Here is a 12,661-nt window from a genome sequence, read left to right as displayed (position 1 = left end):
GCACCCTTGTGGGTCAGAGTTTCAGGGTAAGGGTTGGCACTAGTGGAAGAGGGAAGAGGTGTTGGGAGCTATTACAGAGACTTGAGTGCGTAGTAGTCTGCCAGGACTGTCATACCATGAATAAAGTACCATACACTGGGTGGCTCAGAGTAGCACAAATTTACTGTGTTACAGTTCTGGAGGCTAGAAGTCTGAAATCAAGGTGACTGAAGGATCGATTCCTTCCTAGGGCCATGGGGGAGAATCGGTTCCATGCCTCTCTCCCAGCTCCGGATGGTTTGCTGGCAATCTTTGGTGTTCTTTGGCTTCTGCTGCATTGCTCTGATCTCTGCCATCATCTTCATGTGGCATTTCTTCCTGTGTGTGTCTCTCTCAGGGTCCAATTTTTCCCTTTATATAAGAACACAGTCGTACTGAATTAAGGCCCACTCTAATGACCTCATTTTAACTTGATCACCTGTAAAGAAAGAACATATCTCCAGAGAAGAGCACATTCACAGTTCCTGGGGGTTGGAACTTCAACATCTTTTTAGAGGATGCACTTTGACCTATAACAGGGTGAGAAAGTAGTTGCTTACATCAAGTTGGTGGCAGAGGCAAGGCAACAAATGAGATGTATCCAAAAGATATTTTAAAGTTGAACTTAACAGGACTGGGTGACTGACTGGCTGGTTGTGTGGAGAGGAGGGAAAAGTCTTAGAGCTATGCTTCCCAAATTTTAGCATGAGCTCATTTGGGGATTGCTATGATCTGAATGCTAGTGTCCCCCTAATATTCACATGTTGGAACCTAATACCAACGTGATAATGTTAAGATGGTGGGCCTTTGGGAAGTGACTGAGTCATGAGGGCTCCACTCTCATGAATGAGATTAGTGCCTTTATAAAAAAAAGTCTTAAGTGCTGGGTGCGGTGGCTCAAGCCTGTAATCCCAGCACTTTGGGAGGCCAAGATGGGCGGATCACTTGAGGTTAGGAGTTCGAGACCAACCTGGCCAACGTGATGAAACCCCGTCTCTATTAAAAATACAAAAATTAGCCGGGCACGGTGGTAGGTGCCTGCAATCCCAGCTATTCAGGAGGCTGAGGCACAGGGATTGCTTAAACCCAGGAGGTGGAGGTTGCGTTTAGCTGAGATTGCACCACTGCACTCCAGCCTGGGTGACAGAGCAAGACTCTGTCTCAAAAAAAAAAAAAAAGAAAAAAAGGCTCAAGTGTGCTCTGTGCCCCTTCCACCATGTGAGGGTGCAGCAACAAAGTATGATCTATGAAGCAGAGACCAGGTCCTCGTCAGACACTGAATCGCTGGTGCCTTGATGTTGGACATCTCAGCTTCTAGAACTGTGAGCAACAAATTTCTGTTGTTAATACATTACCCAGTGTAAGGTACTTTGTTCCAGCAGCTCGAACAGATTGACAGGGATTTTTGTTAAAGTGCAGATTGTGATTCAGGAGGTCTGGGCCAGGGCTTGAAGTTCTGCATTTCTGATAAACTGAGACTCCCTATCCATGAGCACACTTGCACTAACAAGAACATAGAGTTTCACTGAGCAGTATGGTAGTCAGTAACCACACGTGACTATTAAGCATTTGAAATATGGCTGGTCTAAACTAAGATGTGCTATAAGTGTAAAATACACACCGGATTTCAAAGACTTAGCATAAAAAGCATCATAAAATATCAAATTAATTCTTTTTTAAATTTATTGCATTAATACTATTTTGAATTATGCAGGGGTCAGGTAAAATATATGATTAAAACTAATTTCACCTGTTTCTTTTTACTCTTTTTGGTGTGGCTAGTAAAAAATTTGAAGTTACATATGTGGCTCGCGTTATAGTTCACATAATGTGTCCATTGGACAGCGCTGGCTTAGAGGGCTGATATTTGATTGGCTCAAATACCTCCTCCTTCTGAAAGCTTCTTGACTACTTCAGCTGAAGATGTTTCCCATAGGCATTTCTTTTTCAAAAACTATTTACGTGTCCCTTTTCATCTATTGCTTTGCTCTGTAGTTTTTTGGGTCCGTGTCAGTTTGCAGCTAGGTTCTAGAGCCCCTCAAGGGCAGACACCCTCTAGTTCTGTCTCTCCCACAGCTACCCCACTAAGCCTGGCATTCTCTTCATAACGCAACGATTGTTGACAAAGCAAATTCCAGTGAGTCAGGTTCCTCTGTTGGCCATGCAGTTGCTTCTGGAGGGAATTTGGCTGAGTGTTGCACTGCAGAGGCCAGAGTGGAATTTCATTCCCTGGACCCGGTTAATGAGGTTTGGCAGAACTGCTGCTCACAGGCTGAAGGAGCACCGTTCCCTGGACAAAGGGAGGAAGGCAGAGGAACTGGGGACCTGTGAGGGAAGAATTTCCATGGGCCACCATTCCTCAGGTAGCAGGGTCATTGCATTCAAAAGCCCAGGCAAATCGATGGTTTTCTCTCTCCTGCTTCTCTCTTTCCTGTGGTCAGAGAGTTATGGTCCCAGAATGTTGTTCTGTGGGAAGAGGCCCAGTCATCTCTTTCTCTCTCCTCAATCCCATTTCTTCCCTTCTTTTTACCTAGGAATTGGGCTGTCTCTCTCTCTTTCTCTGGTTGCATTTCACCAGCTAAGGAGTTGCATTGGCTTCTGCTCTCCTCTCTTGCTCACCTACATTGTGAGGTAAGATCTGAGTTGCAGGTTTGCTTTGGGGAATCTTGTGGGCAGGGTTCCCCAAATGCAGACTCTGAGATGGAGTTTGGGGTGCAAGATGTTTATTAGGGATCAAGTCTTCTGAAGGGAAGGGGAAGGAAAGAGGATCAGGAAAAGGGAGAAGTCAGACTGTAGCACAGGCCTGACAAAGTCCCAGGCTCAGCCAACCAGCAGGGGCAGGGCGCAGGGAGTGGGCATCGCCTGTCACTGTCCCCATGCTGGGCTGAAATGGCCTGGCCTTTACACCCTGCCTTACACAGTGACTAGGTGTGAGCTGCCTGGGTGAAGCAGTACCTCAGGTCAGGACCTCTGCAGCTGAGGCTGCCTCTGAAGGAGCTGACAGTTGAGGCTGCAGCTGTCCATATCCCCACAAGGCCCTTCTCTAAAGAGTGGCCTCTGCATGAACCACAGACCCTGCAGCAAGGGCTTGGGTACAAGTAGTTCACGTGGGAGGTGATCCTAATGATACAGGAGGGGGCAGGAAAGTGCTGGGTAGAGAAGGGTAGGGTGCTGGTGAAGGCTCCACCCACAGGCCTGTGCCCATGGACATAATGAGGACAAGCACTCCTGTTTTTGTGCCCAAATGTTGCATTTTCCAAGACCACTATGGCCTGCCACGCCCCCCATGCTGTGCCCATATAAACCCAAGATACCTTAAGTGGACACACACACAAGTGACTGGATGTCGAGAGGAACAGAGGAGCGGAAGAGCATACTAACAGACACCAGCAGATGCTGGCAGGCCACTGATGGCAGGACGACATGGAATTCAGCAGGGGGTGGTTGGAGGAAAGTCTAACTGCTGGGAGGTCCAACTCCAGGAGAAGACCACCTTCCCACTCCATCCCCTTTCTGGCTCCCCATCCATCTGCCGAGAGCTACTTCCACCACTCAATAAAACCTTGCACCCATCCCCAAGTCCACATGTGATCTGATTTTTCTGGTACACTAGAGCAAGACCTGGGATACAGAAAGCCCTCTGTCCTTGTGATAAGGCAGAGGGTCTAATTGAGCTGATTAACACGAGCCGCCTGCAGAGGGCAAAGCTGAAAGAGCGCACTTTAGCACCCACCCATTGGGGCTTTGGGAGCTGTAAACAACCCTAGACACTGCCGTTGGGTTAAAGCCCAAAAACGCTCCCCACGACCTGCCCATCTGCATGCTCCCCCTAGGGGTTTGAGCAGTGGGGCACTGAAGAAGGGAGCCACAGCCCTGTCGCACATGTCCTGCCAGGGTGATAAGGGAACTTCTCCCATTTCACTAACAGGCACAGTGAGGGAGTGAGGAAGTGAAGAGGGAAGGGAGGGAATCAATACAGAGTGAGTTAATGAGCAGGTGACTGCTGGGGGCAATGGGCTCAGTCCCATGGGGGACCTCTGGGACACCGCACAGGACACAGCACGGAGCAGTGAGGAAGCTGAGGCACAGATCCACCAACTCCACCTCGATCCCTGCTCCAGATATGGCCTTAGGCAGAGATGGGGAAGCCTCTTAGGGCTTCTGCCTCTGGGGGCCTCTGGGGTGGGGCCCTGCTGCAGACCTGACAATAATTAGGCCCAGCCGCTTAGGAAGAAGCAGTTCTCTATGGGCAATGACCTAGTTTACCAGCATTCTTTGCTTTGAGGGGTGGAGCCCCTGCCTGCTTTAGCCAACATTTTCCTGCTGTTCTTGAGAAGGCATCTTTCTCAGAGCCTCATGAAGTGGAGGGTCAGCAGCATGGGCAGGATTTAGGGATGCATCATGTCCAGCTAGATCTTCGCATATGATAGACTCCCGATCCCAGCCAGCATTTCAGCAGGCAGGTGAAAGATCGGGAGAGCCTGGAGGACAGGCATCGAGTCTGCCTCAGCTCCTCACATATGCACGTGTTCAATCAGTGTCTGTGGCTGTTAAATTCTAAAGTAGAGGCAAAGAGGAGGGAAGACAGTGGCATACAGTAGGGAGGAACCGGAGTACATCAAGCACCACTCGTTACCAAGGCTTCATCCGGTCCCTTAGGCTAAGCTCCTGGTAAGTGTCCCAGCCCAGAGGTGAGGCAACACTGAAACCCTGTCATCCTGCCATCGCGAAACAGCCCGTGTTTATCAAATGCTTGCTGTGAGTGTCTCTCAGTCCTGTTGCTTTATGTCTTCAGTGTTATCAGCAGCCGCATTGCCATTTTAAAGATGATGAAATGACGCCCAGGGAGGAGGATGAGCTTGTCCATGGTTGGACAGCAGAGGTGGGATTTGAACCCAGATCTACCTGATATCAAAGCCAGGAATCCACCCACCCAGGCTATATTTTGGAGAGGAGGCAGATAGGAGATGAGGAAGCAGTTTGGGGCCAAGGGGTGAAGAGAGGAGAAGGGGGCTGGGCAGCAACAAGGTGCTTCTCTCAAGAGCCTTGTGTTGCCAGAACTTAGTCCAGTGTTTCTGGCCAAGCTGTGAGCTCATCTCATGTGAGGATTAGCAGCCAAGGCCGGTGAGGGCCATGTTGGTCACTGGCTGAGATGAATCCACTGTGGGTCGAAGGACATATTGTTGGTGAGGGGCCCATGAGTCACGAGCCTGACAGACTGGCCAACGCTTCTAGCTATTCTCTTGAAAGAACTCCTACTCTGCAGAGGAGATAAAGGGTCCTTGGTGAAGGATGAAGTCCTCCCAGAGACCCCAACCCTCTGTCCCCTGGTGCTCCTCAGCTCCTGCCCCTTGCCCTGCAATCCCCCTGATGGGGAACACAACTTCTTTCTCACTCCTCACAACCAGAGTCTGGAACTGGAAACTGTGTTGTCTGTCTGCCTCCCAAGGCTTCCCACGGTTCAGCCAGCCTCATTAAAAGAGGGGAACTGAGGTAAAGTGAAATAAAGCCCTCTCCATAAATGTTTCATTTTTATGAGGCCATTAGCACACTAATCTTCTATGGGGTTCTGCCAGCACCTCATACGCACAAGATTCTCAGCCAGATCCCAGGAAAGGGGCCAAGATGCAGGAATGAGTTCTTCCCTTCCCCTGATTTTGTAAGTGTGTGACTTGGGGAACTGAGATGTGATTGAGAGAGTGAAAGAAGGAGACAGGGCTACTGAAGGAAGTGGTGCTGTTGTGCAGGGAGTGAGGCAATGAGAAACTCCTGGGGGAGACAAGGCCCAGGGAGTTGGCACCAGGGCTGTGTTCTGAGTGGGAGAGCCTGCCAGATTGCACTCTTCATGCAAAGCTGCCAGGGCTGGCTGGCACACAAGACCCTGCTGTGGACACAGGGGCAGTGACCCAAGAAAATGGGTAGAGGAGAAGGGAGCAAAAGTGGCATTTATTGAGCATTTACTAGGGCCAGACCATTTATATTCATATCTCATTTAATCTTCAAATAATGCTGGGAAGGATTAGCAGAGGTAGTAATAATAGTAGTAATAGAAGTAATGGTAGTAATAGAAATAGCTATCGTACTTCCTTAGTAAGCTAGGATGTGATAAGTATTTACCATGTACCTAGCACTGTGGTGTTCCTTTGATATGCATTTAATTGATCAGTTTTTCCCAGGACCCCATGAGAGGATTCTCTGGGTTTTTCAGATAAACCCAGAACAACCAATCAACCTGAGTGCACTCTACTTTCCTATGACAACTCCAATAGTGCAGCATTTTAGAGAGGAGAAAACTGAGGTGCTACAAGGTTAAATGCCTTGTCCAGTGCTCCACAGGACAACCAGGGTTTGAAGCGAGGACACCTGACTGGGTGCAGAGTCCCATCATATCCACGCTGCCTACTCATTCAGAGGAGGCGCTGCCTCATTAAAAGCTGGCACTATCACACCACTGTTATAAACATCACTGACCCTGTGGTGCTGGGGTTAGCAAATATTTCCTGTAAAGGGCCAGATATTAAAGAGTTGAGACTTGAAGGCTGCATGGTCTACTGCACTGTGCCTTGTGTAGCAAGAACAGCCGTGGGCAACACAGAAGTAAACAGATATAGGAATATCCAATAAAACTTCATTTATGAAGGCAGGTGGCCAACATGTAGGGTTGCCAAATCCAATATTTTATTTGGTAAATCTGGCAACCTTAGGTGAGCCTGATCTGACTGTGGGCCATGGTTTTCCAACTTTTCATCTAGCGAGTGTCTCTTTGTGTGTGTGTGTGTGTGTGTGTTGCAGTTTACAACTATTCCCCTAGTACCCAGAAAACATCAATAAGGAAAGAGTTATCCCCACTTAACAGATATGAACTCAGGCTCACAGGGATTAAAGAACTTGCCCATTGACATTCAAGTGCAGAACTAGGTTTTGAATAGGTGACAGGTGCATTTGACTCTGCAGCTTCAAACAGTGGATTGTACCTAAACCACTTGAGACTCTTATACAAACAGCCCAAACTCCCAGCCACCTCATGGAATTTAGACAGAAAGGAAAGACCGTCCCTGCTTCAGCCCTCATTCTTCTACCTCTGAAGCCAGGCTTCTATGTGATTTCACCTAGATTAATGGAGAAAGAGAGGCAGAGGATGAGGAGCATGCAGGGGGACTCGTTGGGGCTCCATACTTTCTGGTGACAGCTCCGAGCGCTTGGCCTAGTTGCGACTTCTTTGTAGAGCATGTGGTAATAATTATTTATTTCTCTTCTAAGCTGACTTTGTGGACTCCAACAAGGCTAATGCAGCAGAAGAATTACTAGGGGCTCAAGAACCCTGAAGCTGAATGGGTCTAGGGCAGTGGTTTTCAACCGGGGGGAGAGAGGGTGACCTTGCTCCCCAGGGGACATTTGGCAATGTCTAGAGACATTTTTGGTTGTCACGGTTCAGGGTGGTATGCTACTAGCATCTCATGAGTAGAGTCCAGGGATGCTGCTCAACATCCTACAATGCACAGGACAGCTCTGCATAACAAGGAATTATTTGGCAAAGATGTTAATAATGCTGAGGTTGAGAAACCCTGATCTACAGTGAATCCATTGATGTAATGGTTCTGCTTTGGATGTACTTGCTCCCTGTCTTAGTCCATTTGTGATGCTATAACAAAATAATATAGGCTAGGTAGTTTAATGATAGAAATTTATTGTTAACACTTCTGGAGGCTTGGAAGTATAAATTAAGGCACCAACAGGCTTGGTGTCTGGTGATAGCTCTCTGCTTCCAAGATGGCACCCTGAGTACTGCTTCCTCCAGAAGGAAGAATGCTGTGTCTTCACATGGTGGGAGAGATGCAAGAAACAGACTTGCTCTCTCCAGCTATTTTACAAGACACTAAACTTATCCATCATGACCTAATCACCTCCTAAAGGCGTTGATACTGTTAAATCAGTATCACCTTGATGATTTAGTTTCAACATGTAAAATTTGGGGGGTGCATGCCCACCATAGCACCCCTCTCCTTTGATTCTAGCTCCTCTGCATCATATTCCTGCCCTGTTTTTTGGAGGTGGGAGGTATAGGGGGTTGAGCAGTGAAGGTTCTTCAGGGCAAAGACCTCTAGTTGTTCCCTCCTTCTTCCCTGTTCTCTACAAAGGGTACCTTTCCCTCCTCACCAGAAGCCTCACCTGTATTTGGCAAACTTGCTGTCTCAATCAGAGTCTAGGTAGAAATACCCCTTCAAGTATTTACAACACAGGGAATTGAATATGGAGAATTGGGGGAGGTAAGAAAGCAGGGGATAGACCATGCTACTCTTAGGCTGTAGAGACTAGGGGAGGAAGTGGGGTTATGTCACCAGATTCCAGTGGCCAGGGTCACCTAGAACTCAGGGTTCACAGTGGGCTGTGCAGTAGCAGTTGGAGCATGAACTGTTGCTGCAGAATGGATGGATGCGCAGGGAGAAACCCTCCGACTTCTCTCTTTGTCCTGCCTCCAATTTCCCACCAACACCTCCAGTTGAACAAAGGCAGCTAGAAGACAGCTCACCGAGGAACCTGGGAGATGCAGCCCCCAGAGTTAGCTTCCTTGATATACAAAGCAGAGCTGGGGGAGGGTGGGAAATGGATGTGAGGACAACAGGACTGGCCTACTTACTTCTCTTGCTAGAAGGACCCTGGGATGCCTTTAGACTTTCTGGAGAGAGGGAGCTTGAATTAAGAACTGAAGTGATCGAAGAGTCCCTAAAGTCTTCTCAGCGAGGACCCAGAGTATGACCCTTTTATATGTCTTTGTTCAGAAAGAACCTGGAAGGCATTACAGATGCTTGAGTCAGCTTCCAATGGAGAGTTCTCAAAGTAGCAAGATCACCTGCATCAGAATCCACTGGGGGCTGTTCATCATGCCAATTCCAGGGCCCCAGTTTAGAATCAGAGTCTCTGAGGGAGGAAGAAGCGGAGATCAGGAATCAGCCTTTCAACAAAATTCCCCAGAAGTAATTCTACACTCTGCAATTGGAAAACCACTGCTGAAAGGTCCTGCTCATGTTAGCACTGTTTTGGGGGACCTCTTTCCTCCAAATTTCCCATTTTGTTGATGAGCTATGTCGTTGCCATTCTCTGTTTTGTAACAGTTTTCTTCAAGTGTGGGAGGATTTCCTGTGGTACGTTAAACTGATAAACTAGATTCTTTAAAAAGAGGAAAACCAGCTGTTGTTTTTGTTTTCTCCCTTGAATGAATTGTACTGTGTGTGTGTGTGTGTGTGTGTGTGTGTGTGTGTGTCTGTGTGGAGGTGGGCACATAGAGGAAGGGAGAATACCCTAATATCTTGAAAGGGTCAATTTCATGATCAAAGAGAAATTGAGTTGGATCCACTATTGGGTGTTCCTGAGCCTGAGTTCCATTTTTTCTAGAGCCAATTTCCTCTCTGAGCTCTCCTGAATGATAATAAATGATAATAAAAACCACTTCATTTTCCTGAAAACCTAATATGTGTCAAGTGCTTTGATATGTAATTTCATTTCCTTACAATGACTCTGCAATGTAGGAATTACTATTCCCATTCTATAGATGAGGAATCAAAGACAAGGAGAGGTGAAATAATTTGCCTTAAGTCATAGAATTAGCAATGCAGTGGAAGCAGGATATGCAATATACTTTCAAATGAAGCCTCAAAATAAATCCCCTTTTCTTGCCACTCTTCCAGCGGGATTATGAATCAAATTCATATTTAAATACTCAGCTGGCTTCCACTTCTGGCATAATGGTGTGAAGACATCTGCTGACCTGTCCTCAGTGAAACTGATGAGAACTCTTTTGTTTTTTTTTTTTTCTTTTAATCTCTGGAAATGGTCCTAATGGCACATAGCAAATGAAGAAACCCTTATTGAAGAAAATCTACTGATATTCAGTAAGAACAGCAAGAGTCTATGATATGTGAATCAAGATCTTTCCCCTCCTTTCCTTCTCTCAGCCTGGCAAAACAGAAACTCCATTCCAGAGTGATACAAGAAAACAAGGTTTCTTTTTCTCCTAGCTCCCAGTCAGAAAGTGATCTGCCCAAGAAGGGCAGGATGTCAGTGTTTCCCATCCTTTCCTAGCTCCTTGTCTTTGAGGCTAAGTGGTGGCAAGTGAGGCTGAGAGGTGGAGGCTCTCTTCCTCTGCCTAGCCCCCACTCATGGGACAGAGGCTCTACCTCAAGCACAGTCCCACTGAAAACACCAGGGCCTTAATCACTCTTGATCCAGCTCATGAGTGGGGGTTCCATGCTGCTGAGAGAAATAAGACAAGGTGACTTGGGGGTGCTGCCCCTCCCTCCACCAAATCTTCAGCTCCTAAAGTGGGATTATTACTCAGATAAAAATGTGCCATTGGTCCTGCCCTCAGTACTAGAACCATGGCATAGAGATTTTGCCTGGGGTGAGAAGGCCATAGAACAGAGAGCTCCAAATATCTCCACAAAGGAGCTGACTTGATTAGCCACAAAGTATGAAGAAGTTCAAGCCTAAGAGTCCTCTCAAAAACAGTGGAGGTTGTGTTGAAAGACAATTTGGAGACTAACAGATTCATTGTTGATATGGGCTAGACTATAGGCCAATTTATTTGCCAGAGAGAAACAGGGAAAAGAGATAAATAAGAAGAACCTTCCTGGAGTCAGAAAAAATATCAAACATTGACCTAAATAACTATTTCTTGAAAATGGAATTTGATTGGATCAGCCTGTGAAGCAGTTTATACCCTAGGGCATGTTGAAAACACTAGAGCCAGTAGTGTAGCTTAACAGTTGGGAGTAGTCAAGGAAACAGAAAGTCAAAGAGTCTGCCAACACTATTGTCCTCCCAGGGTGACTGTAGGCATACCCCACACTGCAATCCCTGAGAAGCGATATCAGAAGTTTTACTTACAGAGCAAAATATAATTCACTAAAATAATCTAGCCAGTCACTAAACAAATACACAAGCAAATAACAATTACAACTTCCAAGGGAGGGTGGACAATACACAGAGTTGCTACAGTACCTGATCTAAAATGCCCAGTTTCCAACAAAAAATTTATAAGACATGCAAAGAAACAAAGTATGATTCTTCTCTCTCTCTCTCCCTGTGTGTGTGTGTGTTTGTGTGTGTGTAGGAGGGCAGGGATGGGGATGGCAACAAAAACTGCCTTTGAGAGTAACCAGATGTTACATTTAACAAGAACTTTAAATCAGTCATTATATATGTGTTCAGAGAATTAAAGGAAACCATGATTAAAGAAGTAAAGGAAGGTATGAGGACAATGTAACATCAAATAGAGACTATCAATAAAGAGATAGAAATTATTAAAAAGAACAAAATAGAAATTCTGGTTTTGAAAAGTACAACAACTGAAGTAAAAATTTTACTAGAGAGATTCACCAGTAGATTTAAACCAACAGAAGAAAGAATTAGTGAACTTGAAGATAGATTAATAGAAATTAGGCCATCCAAAAACAAAGGAGAAAGAATAGAAAAATGAATGGAGAGAAATGTGCAACACTACTAAGTACACCAATATATGGTATGCATAATGACAGTACCAAAAGTAGACGAGGGAAAGCATCAGGAAAAAAATGTTCAAAGAGATGATGGCCAAAACTTCCCAAATGTAAAGAAAACTTAATTGCACATTCAGCAAGCTCAGCTAACTCCGAATAGGATAAATGCAAAGAGATCCAAAACCAGACACATTATGGTAAAAATGATGAAAACCAAAGACAAGGAGAAAATCTTGAAAGCAGGAAGAGAAAAATGATTCATCACTTGCAAAAGAACACCAATAAGATTAACAGCTGACTTTCCACCAGAAGCAATGGGGGATCAGAGGCAGTGGGATAACAAATTCAAAGGGCTCAAAGAAAAATAATCTGTCAATCAAGAATTTTTTATCCAGCAATGCTATCTTTTAAAAATGAAGACAAAATAAGGATATTTCCAGATAGACAAAAATTGAGAGAATTTGTTGCTAGCAAACCCACTTTATAAGATATACTAAAGGAAATTCCTCAGCTGAAAGCATGTAACTCCAGATAATACTTTGAATCCAAACAAAAAACAAAGAGCGCCAGGAAATATAATCATGTAATTATAAAAGACAATATAAATGCATCTTTCTTTTCCTTTCTTCTCTTAACTGTTTTAAAAAGCAACTGCATAAGATGATATGTATATGATATACTGTTGAGTCCATAACCTACAAAAATGTAAAATATTTGCCAATAACAGCACTAAAGGTGCTTGGGTTAGAACAAAACTACATTGGACTAATGAAAGGATCACAGATGATAACTCAAATCCACAGGGACAAATGAAGGGAATCAGAAATGATAAGAAAGAAGTCTAATGTAATAAAAGCTATAAATATATACTTCATCCCCTTTCTCACCTTTTAAAAAAGCCATAATGTAATAAAAGGTAATAACTATAAGAATACATTGTTGGGCTTGTAACATTTATGGCTATAATGTGTACAAAAATAATAACCAAGAAAGGGGAAAAAGTAAATAGAGGTACATATAAATAGCTTTCCTGTATCTCACTGGAATTAAGTTAATATGAATCTGAAGCCAATTATGGTAAGTTAAGACGTATATAGTAAGTCCTAGAGAACCCACTAAGAAAATAGCTAAAAAAATAGTGAAAAAAG

The 12,661-nt window shown here is 45.1% G+C and overlaps 1 long non-coding RNA gene across 1 annotated transcript in view; it reads left to right on the top strand.

Annotated features, from left to right (window-relative positions):
- LOC117979687 (uncharacterized) overlaps positions 1-12,661 on the top strand; it is a 30,245-nt gene that overhangs the window by 6,115 nt on the left and 11,469 nt on the right. Inside the window, exon 2 of the long non-coding RNA XR_004670595.3 lies at positions 2,553-2,649. This is a non-coding gene — a long non-coding RNA (uncharacterized LOC117979687). The remainder of the gene's footprint in view (positions 1-2,552; positions 2,650-12,661) is intronic.

Source organism: Pan paniscus, chromosome 2 (assembly GCF_029289425.2).
Source record: "Pan paniscus chromosome 2, NHGRI_mPanPan1-v2.0_pri, whole genome shotgun sequence".
Lineage (NCBI taxonomy): Eukaryota > Metazoa > Chordata > Mammalia > Primates > Hominidae > Pan > Pan paniscus.
This window is presented reverse-complemented; position numbering and strand designations above follow the sequence as displayed.